This window comes from Myxine glutinosa, chromosome 5 (assembly GCF_964187855.1).
Source record: "Myxine glutinosa chromosome 5, kmMyxGlut1.1, whole genome shotgun sequence".
Classification (NCBI taxonomy): domain Eukaryota; kingdom Metazoa; phylum Chordata; class Myxini; order Myxiniformes; family Myxinidae; genus Myxine; species Myxine glutinosa.
In genome coordinates, this window is record NC_136265.1 from 188909130 (window position 1) to 188930640 (window position 21511).

Sequence of the window (21511 nt, forward strand, 5' to 3'; positions counted from 1 at the left end):
CAAACCTTCGGTAGAAATGTAACTTGTTCACAAAATAAGGAATACATGGACAAACTTCTGGTAGAAATGTAACTTGTTCACAAAATTAGGAATACATGGACAAACGTTTGGTAGAAATGTAACTTGTTCACAAAATAAGGAATACATGGACAAACTTTTGGTAGAAATGTAACTTGTTTAAAAAAATAAGGAATACATGGACAAACTTCCGGTAGAAATGTAACTTGTTCACAAAATAAGGAATACATGGACAAACCTTCGGTAGAAATGTAACTTGTTCACAAAATTAGGAATACATGGACAAACCTTCGGTAGAAATGTAACTTGTTTACAAAATAAGGAATACATGGACAAACTTCAGGTAGAAATGTAACTTGTTCACAAAATAAGGAATACATGGACAAACTTCTGGTAGAAATGTAACTTGTTCACAAAATTAGGAATACATGGACAAACGTTTGGTAGAAATGTAACTTGTTCACAAAATAAGGAATACATGGACAAACTTTTGGTAGAAATGTAACTTGTTTAAAAAAATAAGGAATACATGGACAAACTTCCGGTAGAAATGTAACTTGTTCACAAAATTAGGAATACATGGACAAACTTTCGGTAGAAATGTAACGTGTTCACAAAATTAGGAATACATGGACAAACTTCCGGTAGAAATGTAACTTGTTCACAAAATTAGGAATACATGGACAAACTTCCGGTAGAAATGTAACTTTTTTACAAAATAAGGAATACATGGACAAACCTTCAGTAGAAATGTAACTTGTTCACAACAAAAGGAATACATGGACAAACTTCCAGTGGAAATGTAACTTGTTCACAAAATAAGGAATACATGGACAAACTTTCTGTGGAAATGTAACTTGTTCACAACATAAGGAATACATGGCCAAACTTCCGGTAGAAATGTAACTTGTTTACAAAATAAGGAATACATGGACAAACATTTGTTAGAAATGTAACTTGTTCACAAAATAAGGAATACATTGACAAACTTTCGGTGGAAATTTAACTTGTTCACAAAATTAGGAATACATGGACGAACTTCCGGTAGAAATGTAACTTGTTCACAAAATAAGGAATACATGGACAAACTTCTGGTAGAAATGTAACTTGTTCACAAAATAAGGAATACATGGACAAACTTTTGGAAGAAATGTAACTTGTTTACAAAATAAGGAATACATGGACAAACTTCCAGTAGAAATGTAACTTGTTCACAAAATAAGGAATACATGGACAAACTTCCGGTAGAAATGTAACTTGTTCACAAAATTAGGAATACATGGACAAACTTCCGGTAGAAATGTAACTTGTTCACAAAATAAGGAATACATGGACAAACCTTCGGTAGAAATGTAACTTGTTCACAAAATTAGGAATACATGGACAAACCTTCGGTAGAAATGTAACTTGTTTACAAAATAAGGAATACATGGACAAACTTCAGGTAGAAATGTAACTTGTTCACAAAATAAGGAATACATGGACAAACTTCCGGTAGAAATGTAACTTGTTCACAACAAAAGGAATACATGGACAAACTTCCGGTAGAAATGTAACTTGTTCACAAAATTAGGAATACATGGACAAACTTCCGGTAGAAATGTAACTTGTTTACAAAATAAGGAATACATGGACAAACTTCCAGTAGAAATGTAACTTGTTCACAAAATAAGGAGTACATGGACAAACTTCCGGTAGAAATGTAACTTGTTTACAAAATAAGGAATACATGGACAAACTTCCAGTAGAAATGTAACTTGTTCACAAAATAAGGAGTACATGGACAAACTTCCGGAAGAAATGTAACTTGTTCACAAAATTAGGAATACATGGACAAACTTCCGGTAGAAATGTAACTTGTTTACAAAATAAGGAATACATGGACAAACTTCCGGTAGAAATGTAACTTGTTTACAAAATAAGGAACACATGGACAAACTTCTGGTAGAAATGTAACTTGTTTACAAAATAAGGAATACATGGAGAAACTTTCGGTGGAAATGTACCTTGTTTACAAAATAAGGAATACATGGCCAAACTTCCAGTGGAAATGTAACTTGTTTACAAAATAAGGAATACATGGAGAAACTTTCGGTGGAAATGTACCTTGTTTACAAAATTAGGAATACATGGACAAACTTCCGGTAGAAATGTAACTTTTTTACAAAATAAGGAATACATGGACAAACCTTCAGTAGAAATGTAACTTGTTCACAACAAAAGGAATACATGGACAAACTTCCGGTAGAAATGTAACTTGTTCACAAAATAAGGAATACATGGACAAACCTTCGGTAGAAATGTAACTTGTTCACAAAATAAGGAATACATGGACAAACTTCTGGTAGAAATGTAACTTGTTCACAAAATTAGGAATACATGGACAAACGTTTGGTAGAAATGTAACTTGTTCACAAAATAAGGAATACATGGACAAACTTTTGGTAGAAATGTAACTTGTTTAAAAAAATAAGGAATACATGGACAAACTTCCGGTAGAAATGTAACTTGTTCACAAAATAAGGAATACATGGACAAACCTTCGGTAGAAATGTAACTTGTTCACAAAATTAGGAATACATGGACAAACCTTCGGTAGAAATGTAACTTGTTTACAAAATAAGGAATACATGGACAAACTTCAGGTAGAAATGTAACTTGTTCACAAAATAAGGAATACATGGACAAACTTCTGGTAGAAATGTAACTTGTTCACAAAATTAGGAATACATGGACAAACGTTTGGTAGAAATGTAACTTGTTCACAAAATAAGGAATACATGGACAAACTTTTGGTAGAAATGTAACTTGTTTAAAAAAATAAGGAATACATGGACAAACTTCCGGTAGAAATGTAACTTGTTCACAAAATTAGGAATACATGGACAAACTTTCGGTAGAAATGTAACGTGTTCACAAAATTAGGAATACATGGACAAACTTCCGGTAGAAATGTAACTTGTTCACAAAATTAGGAATACATGGACAAACTTCCGGTAGAAATGTAACTTTTTTACAAAATAAGGAATACATGGACAAACCTTCAGTAGAAATGTAACTTGTTCACAACAAAAGGAATACATGGACAAACTTCCAGTGGAAATGTAACTTGTTCACAAAATAAGGAATACATGGACAAACTTTCTGTGGAAATGTAACTTGTTCACAACATAAGGAATACATGGCCAAACTTCCGGTAGAAATGTAACTTGTTTACAAAATAAGGAATACATGGACAAACATTTGTTAGAAATGTAACTTGTTCACAAAATAAGGAATACATTGACAAACTTTCGGTGGAAATTTAACTTGTTCACAAAATTAGGAATACATGGACGAACTTCCGGTAGAAATGTAACTTGTTCACAAAATAAGGAATACATGGACAAACTTCTGGTAGAAATGTAACTTGTTCACAAAATAAGGAATACATGGACAAACTTTTGGAAGAAATGTAACTTGTTTACAAAATAAGGAATACATGGACAAACTTCCAGTAGAAATGTAACTTGTTCACAAAATAAGGAATACATGGACAAACTTCCGGTAGAAATGTAACTTGTTCACAAAATTAGGAATACATGGACAAACTTCCGGTAGAAATGTAACTTGTTCACAAAATAAGGAATACATGGACAAACCTTCGGTAGAAATGTAACTTGTTCACAAAATTAGGAATACATGGACAAACCTTCGGTAGAAATGTAACTTGTTCACAAAATTAGGAATACATGGACAAACTTCCGGTAGAAATGTAACTTGTTTACAAAATAAGGAATACATGGACAAACTTCCAGTAGAAATGTAACTTGTTCACAAAATAAGGAGTACATGGACAAACTTCCGGTAGAAATGTAACTTGTTTACAAAATATGGAATACATGGACAAACTTCCGGTAGAAATGTGACTTGTTCACAAAATAAGGAATACATGGACAAACTTCCGGAAGAAATGTAACTTGTTCACAAAATTAGGAATACATGGACAAACTTCCGGTAGAAATGTAACTTGTTTACAAAATAAGGAATACATGGACAAACTTCCGGTAGAAATGTAACTTGTTTACAAAATAAGGAACACATGGACAAACTTCTGGTAGAAATGTAACTTGTTTACAAAATAAGGAATACATGGACAAATCTTCGGGTAGAAATGTAACTTGTTTACAAAATTAGGAATGCATGGACAAACTTTGAGAGGAAATGTAACTTGTTTACAAAATAAGGAATACATGGACAAACTTTTGGTAGAAATGTAACTTGTTTACAAAATACGGAATGCATGGACAAACTTTTGGTAGAAATGTAACTTGTTTACAAAATAATTAATACATGGCCAAACTTCCGGTAGAAATGTAACTTGTTTACAAAATAAGGAATACATGGACAAACTTTTGTTAGAAATGTAACTTGTTCACAAAATAAGGAATACATTGACAAACTTTCGGTGGAAATTTAACTTGTTCACAAAATTAGGAATACATGGACAAACCTTTGGTAGAAATGTAACTTGTTTACAAAATAAGGAATACATGGACAAACTTTTGGTGGAAATGTAACTTGTTTCCAAAATAAGGTATACATGGACAAACTTTTGGTGGAAATGTAACTTGTTTACAAAATTAGGAATACATGGACAAACTTTTGGTGGAAATGTAACTTGTGCACAACATAAGGAATACATGGACAAACTTTTGGTGGAAATGTAACTTGTTTCCAAAATAAGGTATACATGGACAAACTTTTGGTGGAAATGTAACTTGTTTACAAAATTAGGAATACATGGACAAACTTTTGGTGGAAATGTAACTTGTGCACAACATAAGGAATACATGGACAAACTTTCGGTGGAAATGTAACTTGTTCACAACATACGGAATACATGGACAAACTTTCGGTGGAAATGTAACTTGTTTTCAAAATAAGGAATACATGGCCAAACTTCTGGTAGAAATGTAACTTGTTTACAAAATAAGGAATACATGGACAAACTTTTGGTGGAAATGTAACTTGTTTCCAAAATAAGGAATGCATGGACAAACTTTTGGTGGAAATGTAACTGGTTTACAAAATTAGGAATACATGGACAAACTTTTGGTAGAAATGTAACTTGTTTATAAAATCAGGAATACATGGACAAACTTTCGGTAGAAATGTAACTTGTTTACAAAATAAGGAATACATGGACAAACATTCGGTAGAAATGTAACTTGTTCACAACATAAGGAATACATGGACAAACCTTCGGTAGAAATATAACTTGTTCATAACATAAGGAATACATGGACAAACTTTTGGTAGAAATGTAACTTGTTTACCAAATAAGGAATACATGGACAAACTTCCGGAAGAAATGTAACTTGTTTACAACATAAGGAATACATGGACAAACCTTCGGTAGAAATGTAACTTGTTCACAACATAAGGAATACATGGACAAACTTTTGGTAGAAATATAACTTGTTTACAAAATTAGGAATACATGGACAAACTTCCGGTAGAAATGTAACTTGTTCACCAAATTAGGAATACATGGACAAACTTCCGGTAGAAATGTAACTTGTTCACAAAATTAGGAATACATGGACAAACTTCCGGTAGAAATGTAACTTTTTTACAAAATAAGGAATACATGGACAAACTTTCTGTAGAAATGTAACTTGTTCACAACATAAGGAATACATGGCCAAACTTCCGGTAGAAATGTAACTTTTTTACAAAATAAGGAATACATGGACAAACATTTGTTAGAAATGTAACTTGTTCACAAAATAAGGAATACATTGACAAACTTTCGGTGGAAATTTAACTTGTTCACAAAATTAGGAATACATGGACAAACTTCCGGTAGAAATGTAACTTGTTCACAAAATAAGGAATACATGGACAAACTTCTGGTAGAAATGTAACTTGTTCACAAAATAAGGAATACATGGACAAACTTTTGGAAGAAATGTAACTTGTTTACAAAATAAGGAATACATGGACAAACTTCCAGTAGAAATGTAACTTGTTCACAAAATAAGGAATACATGGACAAACTTCCGGTAGAAATGTAACTTGTTCACAAAATTAGGAATACATGGACAAACTTCCGGTAGAAATGTAACTTGTTCACAAAATAAGGAATACATGGACAAACCTTCGGTAGAAATGTAACTTGTTCACAAAATTAGGAATACATGGACAAACCTTCGGTAGAAATGTAACTTGTTTACAAAATAAGGAATACATGGACAAACTTCAGGTAGAAATGTAACTTGTTCACAAAATAAGGAATACATGGACAAACTTCCGGTAGAAATGTAACTTGTTCACAACAAAAGGAATACATGGACAAACTTCCGGTAGAAATGTAACTTGTTCACAAAATTAGGAATACATGGACAAACTTCCGGTAGAAATGTAACTTGTTTACAAAATAAGGAATACATGGACAAACTTCCAGTAGAAATGTAACTTGTTCACAAAATAAGGAGTACATGGACAAACTTCCGGTAGAAATGTAACTTGTTTACAAAATATGGAATACATGGACAAACTTCCGGTAGAAATGTGACTTGTTCACAAAATAAGGAATACATGGACAAACTTCCGGAAGAAATGTAACTTGTTCACAAAATTAGGAATACATGGACAAACTTCCGGTAGAAATGTAACTTGTTTACAAAATAAGGAATACATGGACAAACTTCCGGTAGAAATGTAACTTGTTTACAAAATAAGGAACACATGGACAAACTTCTGGTAGAAATGTAACTTGTTTACAAAATAAGGAATACATGGAGAAACTTTCGGTGGAAATGTACCTTGTTTACAAAATAAGGAATACATGGCCAAACTTCCAGTGGAAATGTAACTTGTTTACAAAATAAGGAATACATGGAGAAACTTTCGGTGGAAATGTACCTTGTTTACAAAATTAGGAATACATGGACAAACTTCCGGTAGAAATGTAACTTTTTTACAAAATAAGGAATACATGGACAAACCTTCAGTAGAAATGTAACTTGTTCACAACAAAAGGAATACATGGACAAACTTCCGGTAGAAATGTAACTTGTTCACAAAATAAGGAATACATGGACAAACCTTCGGTAGAAATGTAACTTGTTCACAAAATAAGGAATACATGGACAAACTTCTGGTAGAAATGTAACTTGTTCACAAAATTAGGAATACATGGACAAACGTTTGGTAGAAATGTAACTTGTTCACAAAATAAGGAATACATGGACAAACTTTTGGTAGAAATGTAACTTGTTTAAAAAAATAAGGAATACATGGACAAACTTCCGGTAGAAATGTAACTTGTTCACAAAATAAGGAATACATGGACAAACCTTCGGTAGAAATGTAACTTGTTCACAAAATTAGGAATACATGGACAAACCTTCGGTAGAAATGTAACTTGTTTACAAAATAAGGAATACATGGACAAACTTCAGGTAGAAATGTAACTTGTTCACAAAATAAGGAATACATGGACAAACTTCTGGTAGAAATGTAACTTGTTCACAAAATTAGGAATACATGGACAAACGTTTGGTAGAAATGTAACTTGTTCACAAAATAAGGAATACATGGACAAACTTTTGGTAGAAATGTAACTTGTTTAAAAAAATAAGGAATACATGGACAAACTTCCGGTAGAAATGTAACTTGTTCACAAAATTAGGAATACATGGACAAACTTTCGGTAGAAATGTAACGTGTTCACAAAATTAGGAATACATGGACAAACTTCCGGTAGAAATGTAACTTGTTCACAAAATTAGGAATACATGGACAAACTTCCGGTAGAAATGTAACTTTTTTACAAAATAAGGAATACATGGACAAACCTTCAGTAGAAATGTAACTTGTTCACAACAAAAGGAATACATGGACAAACTTCCAGTGGAAATGTAACTTGTTCACAAAATAAGGAATACATGGACAAACTTTCTGTGGAAATGTAACTTGTTCACAACATAAGGAATACATGGCCAAACTTCCGGTAGAAATGTAACTTGTTTACAAAATAAGGAATACATGGACAAACATTTGTTAGAAATGTAACTTGTTCACAAAATAAGGAATACATTGACAAACTTTCGGTGGAAATTTAACTTGTTCACAAAATTAGGAATACATGGACGAACTTCCGGTAGAAATGTAACTTGTTCACAAAATAAGGAATACATGGACAAACTTCTGGTAGAAATGTAACTTGTTCACAAAATAAGGAATACATGGACAAACTTTTGGAAGAAATGTAACTTGTTCACAAAATAAGGAATACATGGACAAACTTCCAGTAGAAATGTAACTTGTTCACAAAATAAGGAATACATGGACAAACTTCCGGTAGAAATGTAACTTGTTCACAAAATTAGGAATACATGGACAAACTTCCGGTAGAAATGTAACTTGTTCACAAAATAAGGAATACATGGACAAACCTTCGGTAGAAATGTAACTTGTTCACAAAATTAGGAATACATGGACAAACCTTCGGTAGAAATGTAACTTGTTTACAAAATAAGGAATACATGGACAAACTTCAGGTAGAAATGTAACTTGTTCACAAAATAAGGAATACATGGACAAACTTCCGGTAGAAATGTAACTTGTTCACAACAAAAGGAATACATGGACAAACTTCCGGTAGAAATGTAACTTGTTCACAAAATTAGGAATACATGGACAAACTTCCGGTAGAAATGTAACTTGTTTACAAAATAAGGAATACATGGACAAACTTCCAGTAGAAATGTAACTTGTTCACAAAATAAGGAGTACATGGACAAACTTCCGGTAGAAATGTAACTTGTTTACAAAATATGGAATACATGGACAAACTTCCGGTAGAAATGTGACTTGTTCACAAAATAAGGAATACATGGACAAACTTCCGGAAGAAATGTAACTTGTTCACAAAATTAGGAATACATGGACAAACTTCCGGTAGAAATGTAACTTGTTTACAAAATAAGGAATACATGGACAAACTTCCGGTAGAAATGTAACTTGTTTACAAAATAAGGAACACATGGACAAACTTCTGGTAGAAATGTAACTTGTTTACAAAATAAGGAATACATGGACAAATCTTCGGGTAGAAATGTAACTTGTTTACAAAATTAGGAATGCATGGACAAACTTTGAGAGGAAATGTAACTTGTTTACAAAATAAGGAATACATGGACAAACTTTTGGTAGAAATGTAACTTGTTTACAAAATACGGAATGCATGGACAAACTTTTGGTAGAAATGTAACTTGTTTACAAAATAATTAATACATGGCCAAACTTCCGGTAGAAATGTAACTTGTTTACAAAATAAGGAATACATGGACAAACTTTTGTTAGAAATGTAACTTGTTCACAAAATAAGGAATACATTGACAAACTTTCGGTGGAAATTTAACTTGTTCACAAAATTAGGAATACATGGACAAACCTTTGGTAGAAATGTAACTTGTTTACAAAATAAGGAATACATGGACAAACTTTTGGTGGAAATGTAACTTGTTTCCAAAATAAGGTATACATGGACAAACTTTTGGTGGAAATGTAACTTGTTTACAAAATTAGGAATACATGGACAAACTTTTGGTGGAAATGTAACTTGTGCACAACATAAGGAATACATGGACAAACTTTTGGTGGAAATGTAACTTGTTTCCAAAATAAGGTATACATGGACAAACTTTTGGTGGAAATGTAACTTGTTTACAAAATTAGGAATACATGGACAAACTTTTGGTGGAAATGTAACTTGTGCACAACATAAGGAATACATGGACAAACTTTCGGTGGAAATGTAACTTGTTCACAACATACGGAATACATGGACAAACTTTCGGTGGAAATGTAACTTGTTTTCAAAATAAGGAATACATGGCCAAACTTCTGGTAGAAATGTAACTTGTTTACAAAATAAGGAATACATGGACAAACTTTTGGTGGAAATGTAACTTGTTTCCAAAATAAGGAATGCATGGACAAACTTTTGGTGGAAATGTAACTGGTTTACAAAATTAGGAATACATGGACAAACTTTTGGTAGAAATGTAACTTGTTTATAAAATCAGGAATACATGGACAAACTTTCGGTAGAAATGTAACTTGTTTACAAAATAAGGAATACATGGACAAACATTCGGTAGAAATGTAACTTGTTCACAACATAAGGAATACATGGACAAACCTTCGGTAGAAATATAACTTGTTCATAACATAAGGAATACATGGACAAACTTTTGGTAGAAATGTAACTTGTTTACCAAATAAGGAATACATGGACAAACTTCCGGAAGAAATGTAACTTGTTTACAACATAAGGAATACATGGACAAACCTTCGGTAGAAATGTAACTTGTTCACAACATAAGGAATACATGGACAAACTTTTGGTAGAAATATAACTTGTTTACAAAATTAGGAATACATGGACAAACTTCCGGTAGAAATGTAACTTGTTCACAAAATTAGGAATACATGGACAAACTTCCGGTAGAAATGTAACTTGTTCACAAAATTAGGAATACATGGACAAACTTCCGGTAGAAATGTAACTTTTTTACAAAATAAGGAATACATGGACAAACCTTCAGTAGAAATGTAACTTGTTCACAACAAAAGGAATACATGGACAAACTTCCGGTAGAAATGTAACTTGTTCACAAAATTAGGAATACATGGACAAACGTCCGGTAGAAATGTAACTTGTTTACAAAATAAGGAATACATGGAGAAACTTTCGGTGGAAATGTACCTTGTTTACAAAATAAGGAATACATGGCCAAACTTCCAGTGGAAATGTAACTTGTTCACAAAATAAGGAATACATGGACAAACTTTCTGTGGAAATGTAACTTGTTCACAACATAAGGAATACATGGCCAAACTTCCGGTAGAAATGTAACTTGTTTACAAAATAAGGAATACATGGACAAACATTTGTTAGAAATGTAACTTGTTCACAAAATAAGGAATACATTGACAAACTTTCGGTGGAAATTTAACTTGTTCACAAAATTAGGAATACATGGACAAACTTCCGGTAGAAATGTAACTTGTTTACAAAATAAGGAATACATGGACAAACTTCAGGTAGAAATGTAACTTGTTCACAAAATAAGGAATACATGGACAAACTTCCGGTAGAAATGTAACTTGTTCACAACAAAAGGAATACATGGACAAACTTCCGGTAGAAATGTAACTTGTTCACAAAATTAGGAATACATGGACAAACTTCCGGTAGAAATGTAACTTGTTTACAAAATAAGGAATACATGGACAAACTTCCAGTAGAAATGTAACTTGTTCACAAAATAAGGAGTACATGGACAAACTTCCGGTAGAAATGTAACTTGTTTACAAAATATGGAATACATGGACAAACTTCCGGTAGAAATGTGACTTGTTCACAAAATAAGGAATACATGGACAAACTTCCGGAAGAAATGTAACTTGTTCACAAAATTAGGAATACATGGACAAACTTCCGGTAGAAATGTAACTTGTTTACAAAATAAGGAATACATGGACAAACTTCCGGTAGAAATGTAACTTGTTTACAAAATAAGGAACACATGGACAAACTTCTGGTAGAAATGTAACTTGTTTACAAAATAAGGAATACATGGAGAAACTTTCGGTGGAAATGTACCTTGTTTACAAAATAAGGAATACATGGCCAAACTTCCAGTGGAAATGTAACTTGTTTACAAAATAAGGAATACATGGAGAAACTTTCGGTGGAAATGTACCTTGTTTACAAAATTAGGAATACATGGACAAACTTCCGGTAGAAATGTAACTTTTTTACAAAATAAGGAATACATGGACAAACCTTCAGTAGAAATGTAACTTGTTCACAACAAAAGGAATACATGGACAAACTTCCGGTAGAAATGTAACTTGTTCACAAAATAAGGAATACATGGACAAACCTTCGGTAGAAATGTAACTTGTTCACAAAATAAGGAATACATGGACAAACTTCTGGTAGAAATGTAACTTGTTCACAAAATTAGGAATACATGGACAAACGTTTGGTAGAAATGTAACTTGTTCACAAAATAAGGAATACATGGACAAACTTTTGGTAGAAATGTAACTTGTTTAAAAAAATAAGGAATACATGGACAAACTTCCGGTAGAAATGTAACTTGTTCACAAAATAAGGAATACATGGACAAACCTTCGGTAGAAATGTAACTTGTTCACAAAATTAGGAATACATGGACAAACCTTCGGTAGAAATGTAACTTGTTTACAAAATAAGGAATACATGGACAAACTTCAGGTAGAAATGTAACTTGTTCACAAAATAAGGAATACATGGACAAACTTCTGGTAGAAATGTAACTTGTTCACAAAATTAGGAATACATGGACAAACGTTTGGTAGAAATGTAACTTGTTCACAAAATAAGGAATACATGGACAAACTTTTGGTAGAAATGTAACTTGTTTAAAAAAATAAGGAATACATGGACAAACTTCCGGTAGAAATGTAACTTGTTCACAAAATTAGGAATACATGGACAAACTTTCGGTAGAAATGTAACGTGTTCACAAAATTAGGAATACATGGACAAACTTCCGGTAGAAATGTAACTTGTTCACAAAATTAGGAATACATGGACAAACTTCCGGTAGAAATGTAACTTTTTTACAAAATAAGGAATACATGGACAAACCTTCAGTAGAAATGTAACTTGTTCACAACAAAAGGAATACATGGACAAACTTCCAGTGGAAATGTAACTTGTTCACAAAATAAGGAATACATGGACAAACTTTCTGTGGAAATGTAACTTGTTCACAACATAAGGAATACATGGCCAAACTTCCGGTAGAAATGTAACTTGTTTACAAAATAAGGAATACATGGACAAACATTTGTTAGAAATGTAACTTGTTCACAAAATAAGGAATACATTGACAAACTTTCGGTGGAAATTTAACTTGTTCACAAAATTAGGAATACATGGACGAACTTCCGGTAGAAATGTAACTTGTTCACAAAATAAGGAATACATGGACAAACTTCTGGTAGAAATGTAACTTGTTCACAAAATAAGGAATACATGGACAAACTTTTGGAAGAAATGTAACTTGTTTACAAAATAAGGAATACATGGACAAACTTCCAGTAGAAATGTAACTTGTTCACAAAATAAGGAATACATGGACAAACTTCCGGTAGAAATGTAACTTGTTCACAAAATTAGGAATACATGGACAAACTTCCGGTAGAAATGTAACTTGTTCACAAAATAAGGAATACATGGACAAACCTTCGGTAGAAATGTAACTTGTTCACAAAATTAGGAATACATGGACAAACCTTCGGTAGAAATGTAACTTGTTCACAAAATTAGGAATACATGGACAAACCTTCGGTAGAAATGTAACTTGTTTACAAAATAAGGAATACATGGACAAACTTCAGGTAGAAATGTAACTTGTTCACAAAATAAGGAATACATGGACAAACTTCCGGTAGAAATGTAACTTGTTCACAACAAAAGGAATACATGGACAAACTTCCGGTAGAAATGTAACTTGTTCACAAAATTAGGAATACATGGACAAACTTCCGGTAGAAATGTAACTTGTTTACAAAATAAGGAATACATGGACAAACTTCCAGTAGAAATGTAACTTGTTCACAAAATAAGGAGTACATGGACAAACTTCCGGTAGAAATGTAACTTGTTTACAAAATATGGAATACATGGACAAACTTCCGGTAGAAATGTGACTTGTTCACAAAATAAGGAATACATGGACAAACTTCCGGAAGAAATGTAACTTGTTCACAAAATTAGGAATACATGGACAAACTTCCGGTAGAAATGTAACTTGTTTACAAAATAAGGAATACATGGACAAACTTCCGGTAGAAATGTAACTTGTTTACAAAATAAGGAACACATGGACAAACTTCTGGTAGAAATGTAACTTGTTTACAAAATAAGGAATACATGGAGAAACTTTCGGTGGAAATGTACCTTGTTTACAAAATAAGGAATACATGGCCAAACTTCCAGTGGAAATGTAACTTGTTTACAAAATAAGGAATACATGGAGAAACTTTCGGTGGAAATGTACCTTGTTTACAAAATTAGGAATACATGGACAAACTTCCGGTAGAAATGTAACTTTTTTACAAAATAAGGAATACATGGACAAACCTTCAGTAGAAATGTAACTTGTTCACAACAAAAGGAATACATGGACAAACTTCCGGTAGAAATGTAACTTGTTCACAAAATAAGGAATACATGGACAAACCTTCGGTAGAAATGTAACTTGTTCACAAAATAAGGAATACATGGACAAACTTCTGGTAGAAATGTAACTTGTTCACAAAATTAGGAATACATGGACAAACGTTTGGTAGAAATGTAACTTGTTCACAAAATAAGGAATACATGGACAAACTTTTGGTAGAAATGTAACTTGTTTAAAAAAATAAGGAATACATGGACAAACTTCCGGTAGAAATGTAACTTGTTCACAAAATAAGGAATACATGGACAAACCTTCGGTAGAAATGTAACTTGTTCACAAAATTAGGAATACATGGACAAACCTTCGGTAGAAATGTAACTTGTTTACAAAATAAGGAATACATGGACAAACTTCAGGTAGAAATGTAACTTGTTCACAAAATAAGGAATACATGGACAAACTTCTGGTAGAAATGTAACTTGTTCACAAAATTAGGAATACATGGACAAACGTTTGGTAGAAATGTAACTTGTTCACAAAATAAGGAATACATGGACAAACTTTTGGTAGAAATGTAACTTGTTTAAAAAAATAAGGAATACATGGACAAACTTCCGGTAGAAATGTAACTTGTTCACAAAATTAGGAATACATGGACAAACTTTCGGTAGAAATGTAACGTGTTCACAAAATTAGGAATACATGGACAAACTTCCGGTAGAAATGTAACTTGTTCACAAAATTAGGAATACATGGACAAACTTCCGGTAGAAATGTAACTTTTTTACAAAATAAGGAATACATGGACAAACCTTCAGTAGAAATGTAACTTGTTCACAACAAAAGGAATACATGGACAAACTTCCAGTGGAAATGTAACTTGTTCACAAAATAAGGAATACATGGACAAACTTTCTGTGGAAATGTAACTTGTTCACAACATAAGGAATACATGGCCAAACTTCCGGTAGAAATGTAACTTGTTTACAAAATAAGGAATACATGGACAAACATTTGTTAGAAATGTAACTTGTTCACAAAATAAGGAATACATTGACAAACTTTCGGTGGAAATTTAACTTGTTCACAAAATTAGGAATACATGGACGAACTTCCGGTAGAAATGTAACTTGTTCACAAAATAAGGAATACATGGACAAACTTCTGGTAGAAATGTAACTTGTTCACAAAATAAGGAATACATGGACAAACTTTTGGAAGAAATGTAACTTGTTTACAAAATAAGGAATACATGGACAAACTTCCAGTAGAAATGTAACTTGTTCACAAAATAAGGAATACATGGACAAACTTCCGGTAGAAATGTAACTTGTTCACAAAATTAGGAATACATGGACAAACTTCCGGTAGAAATGTAACTTGTTCACAAAATAAGGAATACATGGACAAACCTTCGGTAGAAATGTAACTTGTTCACAAAATTAGGAATACATGGACAAACCTTCGGTAGAAATGTAACTTGTTTACAAAATAAGGAATACATGGACAAACTTCAGGTAGAAATGTAACTTGTTCACAAAATAAGGAATACATGGACAAACTTCCGGTAGAAATGTAACTTGTTCACAACAAAAGGAATACATGGACAAACTTCCGGTAGAAATGTAACTTGTTCACAAAATTAGGAATACATGGACAAACTTCCGGTAGAAATGTAACTTGTTTACAAAATAAGGAATACATGGACAAACTTCCAGTAGAAATGTAACTTGTTCACAAAATAAGGAGTACATGGACAAACTTCCGGTAGAAATGTAACTTGTTTACAAAATATGGAATACATGGACAAACTTCCGGTAGAAATGTGACTTGTTCACAAAATAAGGAATACATGGACAAACTTCCGGAAGAAATGTAACTTGTTCACAAAATTAGGAATACATGGACAAACTTCCGGTAGAAATGTAACTTGTTTACAAAATAAGGAATACATGGACAAACTTCCGGTAGAAATGTAACTTGTTTACAAAATAAGGAACACATGGACAAACTTCTGGTAGAAATGTAACTTGTTTACAAAATAAGGAATACATGGACAAATCTTCGGGTAGAAATGTAACTTGTTTACAAAATTAGGAATGCATGGACAAACTTTGAGAGGAAATGTAACTTGTTTACAAAATAAGGAATACATGGACAAACTTTTGGTAGAAATGTAACTTGTTTACAAAATACGGAATGCATGGACAAACTTTTGGTAGAAATGTAACTTGTTTACAAAATAATTAATACATGGCCAAACTTCCGGTAGAAATGTAACTTGTTTACAAAATAAGGAATACATGGACAAACTTTTGTTAGAAATGTAACTTGTTCACAAAATAAGGAATACATTGACAAACTTTCGGTGGAAATTTAACTTGTTCACAAAATTAGGAATACATGGACAAACCTTTGGTAGAAATGTAACTTGTTTACAAAATAAGGAATACATGGACAAACTTTTGGTGGAAATGTAACTTGTTTCCAAAATAAGGTATACATGGACAAACTTTTGGTGGAAATGTAACTTGTTTACAAAATTAGGAATACATGGACAAACTTTTGGTGGAAATGTAACTTGTGCACAACATAAGGAATACATGGACAAACTTTTGGTGGAAATGTAACTTGTTTCCAAAATAAGGTATACATGGACAAACTTTTGGTGGAAATGTAACTTGTTTACAAAATTAGGAATACATGGACAAACTTTTGGTGGAAATGTAACTTGTGCACAACATAAGGAATACATGGACAAACTTTCGGTGGAAATGTAACTTGTTCACAACATACGGAATACATGGACAAACTTTCGGTGGAAATGTAACTTGTTTTCAAAATAAGGAATACATGGCCAAACTTCTGGTAGAAATGTAACTTGTTTACAAAATAAGGAATACATGGACAAACTTTTGGTGGAAATGTAACTTGTTTCCAAAATAAGGAATGCATGGACAAACTTTTGGTGGAAATGTAACTGGTTTACAAAATTAGGAATACATGGACAAACTTTTGGTAGAAATGTAACTTGTTTATAAAATCAGGAATACATGGACAAACTTTCGGTAGAAATGTAACTTGTTTACAAAATAAGGAATACATGGACAAACATTCGGTAGAAATGTAACTTGTTCACAACATAAGGAATACATGGACAAACCTTCGGTAGAAATATAACTTGTTCATAACATAAGGAATACATGGACAAACTTTTGGTAGAAATGTAACTTGTTTACCAAATAAGGAATACATGGACAAACTTCCGGAAGAAATGTAACTTGTTTACAACATAAGGAATACATGGACAAACCTTCGGTAGAAATGTAACTTGTTCACAACATAAGGAATACATGGACAAACTTTTGGTAGAAATATAACTTGTTTACAAAATTAGGAATACATGGACAAACTTCCGGTAGAAATGTAACTTGTTCACAAAATTAGGAATACATGGACAAACTTCCGGTAGAAATGTAACTTGTTCACAAAATTAGGAATACATGGACAAACTTCCGGTAGAAATGTAACTTTTTTACAAAATAAGGAATACATGGACAAACCTTCAGTAGAAATGTAACTTGTTCACAACAAAAGGAATACATGGACAAACTTCCGGTAGAAATGTAACTTGTTCACAAAATTAGGAATACATGGACAAACGTCCGGTAGAAATGTAACTTGTTTACAAAATAAGGAATACATGGAGAAACTTTCGGTGGAAATGTACCTTGTTTACAAAATAAGGAATACATGGCCAAACTTCCAGTGGAAATGTAACTTGTTCACAAAATAAGGAATACATGGACAAACTTTCTGTGGAAATGTAACTTGTTCACAACATAAGGAATACATGGCCAAACTTCCGGTAGAAATGTAACTTGTTTACAAAATAAGGAATACATGGACAAACATTTGTTAGAAATGTAACTTGTTCACAAAATAAGGAATACATTGACAAACTTTCGGTGGAAATTTAACTTGTTCACAAAATTAGGAATACATGGACAAACTTCCGGTAGAAATGTAACTTGTTCACAAAATAAGGAATACATGGACAAACTTCTGGTAGAAATGTAACTTGTTCACAAAATAAGGAATACATGGACAAACTTTTGGTAGAAATGTAACTTGTTTACAAAATAAGGAATACATGGACAAACTTCCAGTAGAAATGTAACTTGTTCACAAAATAAGGAATACATGGACAAACTTCCGGTAGAAATGTAACTTGTTCACAAAATTAGGAATACATGGACAAACTTCCGGTAGAAATGTAACTTGTTCACAAAATAAGGAATACATGGACAAACCTTCGGTAGAAATGTAACTTGTTCACAAAATAAGGAATACATGGACAAACTTCTGGTAGAAATGTAACTTGTTCACAAAATTAGGAATACATGGACAAACGTTTGGTAGAAATGTAACTTGTTCACAAAATAAGGAATACATGGACAAACTTTTGGTAGAAATGTAACTTGTTTAAAAAAATAAGGAATACATGGACAAACTTCCGGTAGAAATGTAACTTGTTCACAAAATAAGGAATACATGGACAAACCTTCGGTAGAAATGTAACTTGTTCACAAAATTAGGAATACATGGACAAACCTTCGGTAGAAATGTAACTTGTTTACAAAATAAGGAATACATGGACAAACTTCAGGTAGAAATGTAACTTGTTCACAAAATAAGGAATACATGGACAAACTTCTGGTAGAAATGTAACTTGTTCACAAAATTAGGAATACATGGACAAACGTTTGGTAGAAATGTAACTTGTTTAAAAAAATAAGGAATACATGGACAAACTTCCGGTAGAAATGTAACTTGTTCACAAAATTAGGAATACATGGACAAACTTTCGGTAGAAATGTAACGTGTTCACAAAATTAGGAATACATGGACAAACTTCCGGTAGAAATGTAACTTGTTTACAAAATAAGGAATACATGGACAAACTTCCGGTAGAAATGTGACTTGTTCACAAAATTAGGAATACATGGACAAACTTCCGGTAGAAATGTAACTTGTTCACAACAAAAGGAATACATGGACAAACTTCCGGTAGAAATGTAACTTGTTCACAAAATTAGGAATACATGGACAAACTTCCGGTAGAAATGTAACTTGTTTACAAAATAAGGAATACATGGACAAACTTCCAGTAGAAATGTAACTTGTTCACAAAATAAGGAGTACATGGACAAACTTCCGGTAGAAATGTAACTTGTTTACAAAATATGGAATACATGGACAAACTTCCGGTAGAAATGTGACTTGTTCACAAAATAAGGAATACATGGACAAACTTCCGGTAGAAATGTAACTTGTTCACAAAATTAGGAATACATGGACAAACTTCCGGTAGAAATGTAACTTGTTTACAAAATAAGGAATACATGGACAAACTTCCGGTAGAAATGTAACTTGTTTACAAAATAAGGAACACATGGACAAACTTCTGGTAGAAATGTAACTTGTTTACAAAATAAGGAATACATGGACAAATCTTCGGGTAGAAATGTAACTTGTTTACAAAATTAGGAATGCATGGACAAACTTTGAGAGGAAATGTAACTTGTTTACAAAATAAGGAATACATGGACAAACTTTTGGTAGAAATGTAACTTGTTTACAAAATACGGAATGCATGGACAAACTTTTGGTAGAAATGTAACTTGTTTACAAAATAATTAATACATGGCCAAACTTCCGGTAGAAATGTAACTTGTTTACAAAATAAGGAATACATGGACAAACTTTTGTTAGAAATGTAACTTGTTCACAAAATAAGGAATACATTGACAAACTTTCGGTGGAAATTTAACTTGTTCACAAAATTAGGAATACATGGACAAACCTTTGGTAGAAATGTAACTTGTTTACAAAATAAGGAATACATGGACAAACTTTTGGTGGAAATGTAACTTGTTTCCAAAATAAGGTATACATGGACAAACTTTTGGTGGAAATGTAACTTGTTTACAAAATTAGGAATACATGGACAAACTTTTGGTGGAAATGTAACTTGTGCACAACATAAGGAATACATGGACAAACTTTTGGTGGAAATGTAACTTGTTTCCAAAATAAGGTATACATGGACAAACTTTTGGTGGAAATGTAACTTGTTTACAAAATTAGGAATACATGGACAAACTTTTGGTGGAAATGTAACTTGTTCACAACATAAGGAATACATGGAGAAACTTTCGGTGGAAATGTACCTTGTTTACAAAATAAGGAATAGATGGCCAAACTTCCAGTAGAAATGTAACTTGTTCACAAAATAAGGAATACATGGACAAACTTTCGGTGGAAATGTAACTTGTTCACAACATACGGAATACATGGACAAACTTTCGGTGGAAATGTAACTTGTTTTCAAAATAAGGAATACATGGCCAAACTTCTGGTAGAAATGTAACTTGTTTACAAAATAAGGAATACATGGACAAACTTTTGGTGGAAATGTAACTTGTTTCCAAAATAAGGAATGCATGGACAAACTTTTGGTGGAAATGTAACTGGTTTACAAAATTAGGAATACATGGACAAACTTTTGGTAGAAATGTAACTTGTTTATAAAATCAGGAATACATGGACAAACTTTCGGTAGAAATGTAACTTGTTTACAAAATAAGGAATACATGGACAAACATTCGGTAGAAATGTAACTTGTTCACAACATAAGGAATACATGGACAAACCTTCGGTAGAAATATAACTTGTTCATAACATAAGGAATACATGGACAAACTTTTGGTAGAAATGTAACTTGTTTACCAAATAAGGAATACATGGACAAACTTCCGGAAGAAATGTAACTTGTTTACAACATAAGGAATACATGGACAAACCTTCGGTAGAAATGTAACTTGTTCACAACATAAGGAATACATGGACAAACTTTTGGTAGAAATATAACTTGTTTACAAAATTAGGAATACATGGACAAACTTCCGGTAGAAATGTAACTTGTTCACAAAATTAGGAATACATGGACAAACTTCCGGTAGAAATGTAACTTGTTCACAAAATTAGGAATACATGGACAAACTTCCGGTAGAAATGTAACTTTTTTACAAAATAAGGAATACATGGACAAACCTTCAGTAGAAATGTAACTTGTTCACAACAAAAGGAATACATGGACAAACTTCCGGTAGAAATGTAACTTGTTCACAAAATTAGGAATACATGGACAAACGTCCGGTAGAAATGTAACTTGTTTACAAAATAAGGAATAC